At 30.5% G+C, this 3,993-nt stretch overlaps 1 protein-coding gene across 1 annotated transcript in view; it reads left to right on the top strand.

Annotated features, from left to right (window-relative positions):
• Positions 1 to 3,993, top strand: part of LOC107662317 (leucine-rich repeat serine/threonine-protein kinase 1-like) — a 109,504-nt gene that overhangs the window by 66,976 nt on the left and 38,535 nt on the right. The gene's annotated exons all lie outside the window — the stretch shown is intronic.

The raw sequence follows: 3,993 nt of genomic DNA, 5'->3' as shown, positions 1-3,993 counted from the left end.
TATAACAAATATAACAAAGAGTGAAAAATTTAAGGGGGTCTGAATACTTTCCGTACCCACTGTATATATATTATATTATTATATATTTATATATATATAAAATGTATAAATAGGTATTACATTTAAACTTTAATATTAATTAAACTAAACAAATTCAAATGTAATATATTGCAGCCTTAGTGAGCATAAGAGACTTCTTTCAAAAAACCCAACCCAAACATTTGAACAATACGTATACATATATACTATACTGTATATATATCCAGTATATGTGCTGCACTGAGCATCTGCTAGCATGTAGCATGTAGGTTTTGTAGTCAGTGCAAACACTGCACACCTGGTCCTAATAACCAGCGCTTACATGTGTTTAATGGAGCTGAATCAGAGTGGGTTAGGCTTGAGTTATAGCACACATATAAACAAGCTTTCTGTGGGCCGCCGTGCTCTTGTCTCTGCATGGCGCGTGTGTTTTCTGTGCGGTTGTGATTCATCACATAAATTGGATTATTAATTCTGAAGTTAAAATGGAAGCAGAATCTGTGGGTTTGAACGGCGAGCCATGTCAAACAAATCTCTTTGAAGAGGTTCCTCTGCGACACAGGCCTGAATAAAAGTCCCGCTGGGACGTCATACTTTACATTGGAGTCAAAAATCGCATCGTTATGAATTGATAAATCTCACAGTTACTACATTTGTGCATTTGGCAAAAGCTTTCATCAGAAGTGACTTACAATGCATTCAAGGTTTAGTTTTGTATGTTTTTTGGGAAACTGAGCTGCAAGCTGTTAGTTATATCCAAAGCAACTCTAGCTGAAACATATTCACGTCCCACTTTAATGGAAAAAATCTAGGGCAAGACTTGATTTTATCAGAAATTAAGTAAAAAGATTAATTTGGGATGCCATGAATTCATACATGTGATAAGTTGTTCGTATTAAAATCAGGAACATGCATTAAGAATGGGCTGATTTGGATTTCATGTTGACTTTTAATAAAAACATTTTTAAAAAACATTGAAAAGACTTAAATTTTTTTAAAACCTAGTAATATTGTGACACGTTGGCTCTGTTCTAAACTCAAGTGAGCTAAGTAAACAGCACTTGTAGACTGCAAATTTATGCTGAATTACTTGAAAACTCATTTTGGCCCAAATTATTTTTTTTTTATCATGCAACCCCATAATGCATTGCAACAAGCACAAAATGTGTCAGAAAATATTATAAATATTTATACATATACTAATATAATGCTTATGTAATATTTATAAGTATTGACAGAAGTATTCTTTTTAATTTATTTTTATCTATTATTTATTTATTTTCTGCTATTGAAAAATTGCAAAAGAAATTGTCAAAAGAAAATAGTGTCATGCAATAAAAAATGACAATTACAGTTATATATTTATATTCTGTGTATATACGATCATTTATAATTATAAAAATATATAAATTGCTCTATTTTCTAATGATACTTTTAATTTGTGAAAAAAACACATAGATAATACTTAATTACTTATTGTAATACCGATATTATGTAGGCAATACTAATATAATGCTTAAAATATTTATACATGTAACTATTTATAATATTTTTCTGCACTCTGTCACATTTTGTGTTTAGTATATATAATAAAAAAGTAAATTAATAAAAATAACAAAAGACGTAACAACTGAAAATATTAAAAAAATATATAAGCTTATTCAAAATATCAATAAAAACTATAACAGTATATAAATAATACTAAAATAACACTGATGTCAGACTTATCAGATATTTGTATATATGAATAATCGTCACCAATGGAGTTATGATCAACTCTGGTTCATGATGCTTTTGGGAAACGCAGCCCTTATCTTTTGAAGTATTTAGTTTGCTGTATTATCCAAAAACATTCTTGCATGATTATGATTGACTTTTTGTTTTTAACTAAAATAACTATATTCTGGTCAGATTTTGGTCACTCTGCCGATGCACAAATGTCCCAGTTTTACCGCACCACCACACTTACGGTTTAAGAGTAAGATGGAAAAATGCTGATGCAGCTGTTAGTCTGAATAAATAACGTTTATCTGCAAGTAAACGAAAACTGCTGATCATGTCAAAACAAGTTAAAGCTCATTAGTACTGGTATTCACAACAGGCCTGGTATAACGTCTCTTCAAAGAGAAAGTTGAAAGGTCACGATTTGTGAGTAAAGCGATTTAGCGCGACCTTATTAGTAATTCCAAACTGTATTAGAAACATATTCCCGTAATTCCGTGGATCTGTTTTTTCCCACATAGGCAGCATCCTGACTGAAATCAAACCACATAAGTGACTGGTGTTCCTAAGCTTATATATATATATATATATATATATATATATATATATATATATATATGTATATGTATATATGTGTATATATATGTAAATGTATTCATTATATGTAATATAATTAGTATATATCATTTATATAATCATTTATTTATTTGTTTTATTTCAGTTTTAGTAATTTTAGTAATTAGTACAACTTTACTTGCTTAAGTTAGCTGCCAAGGCTAGCCTGTTTTATTTTTATATTTTTTTATTCCCCCCAATATTTTATTTCAGTTTTATGTCAGTTAACAAAAATGATTTAATAATTTCAGTTAACAACAGCAACACTGCCTGGCATCAGATTAAAAACAGTTTCACAGCATGAAACACTCGAATTAAAAACTAAATGTTTTCATGAGCTTCATCCCAACAGCTGTGTGGCCCGGAGATGTCTTTAATTATACAGAAGGGATGAATGAGTTTACCAGTTATTTATGTGATTATGAAATCAGCATAATCCTCTTGGCTTGATTTCTTATAAATGAGTGTTTCCTGTTAATATCGTTGCCGCAAGTTTGTTCCTCACACTCATAAGGAAGTGGTGTGGAAGGAGAGCATAGAAAGCATGTGTGCGTGTGATCAGCCCGCGGAGGCGGTTCAAAGCACATCAGATGAAATGATGTTCCCATATGGAGCTTTAATGGGAATGATTAGGAATGACGGCTGACTAAATTAACTCGTTTTGCGTTGACAGACATGGGTTTGATTCACAGCAGCCACAAGAGAGAACAAAGCTGTCGGCTAATGATAGAGATCTTACAAAATGTCAAAAGTCAGAATGCATGTTTAGTTTGGGGTTACGAAGATTTTTCTCATGTTTTGAAAGAAGTCTCTTGGGCTCACTGAGGCTGTGCTTTTTTTTTTAAATACAGTAAAACAGTAATATTGTGAAATATTTTTACAAATATTAATAAAAATATTCTTATATATTTCAGTGCAAAGCTGAATTTTCAGCATCATTACTCCAGTCTTCAGTGTCACATGATCCTTCAGAAATCATTCTAATATGCTGATTTGCTGCTCGAGAAACATTTCTGATTATTATCAGGATTGAAAACAGTTGAGATGCTTCATATTTTTGTGAAAAACAACGATGACATAGAAATTAAATATAATTACATGATATGTATATCATACATTTTAAAAGTAGATCGATTTAGCTCGACCTTATTAGTAATTCCAAACTGTATTAGAAACATATTCCCGTAATTCCGTGGATCTGTTTTTTCCCACATAGGCAGCATCCTGACTGAAATCAAACCACATAAGTGACTGGTGTTCCTAAGCTAATGACTCAATAGTCTGCATAAAAAACATTACACACACAAATATTGTTTCATCCTAATTATGTAATATTATTGAGTAATTTTTTTTATTGCTTAACACTATTATCTATTGATATGTTCTGACCACGTCTGCACGTTTGATTTCATATTTATATAAATTAAAATAATTAATTTTTATAATTTATTATAAATAATTAATACAATCATATATATATATTAGGGCTGTCATCTTTAACGAATGCAATCAATTTTACAATCCTTAACGCGTTAAAATAATTTAACGCAATTAATGCAAAATTACTGAAGCACAATTTCTATTCTAACCCTTTAACCCAATTTTGCTTCTCTGCTT

This window comes from Sinocyclocheilus anshuiensis, unplaced genomic scaffold (assembly GCF_001515605.1).
Source record: "Sinocyclocheilus anshuiensis isolate Anshui unplaced genomic scaffold, SAMN03320099.WGS_v1.1 scaffold579, whole genome shotgun sequence".
Taxonomy (NCBI): Eukaryota; Metazoa; Chordata; class Actinopteri; order Cypriniformes; family Cyprinidae; genus Sinocyclocheilus; species Sinocyclocheilus anshuiensis.
This window is presented reverse-complemented; position numbering and strand designations above follow the sequence as displayed.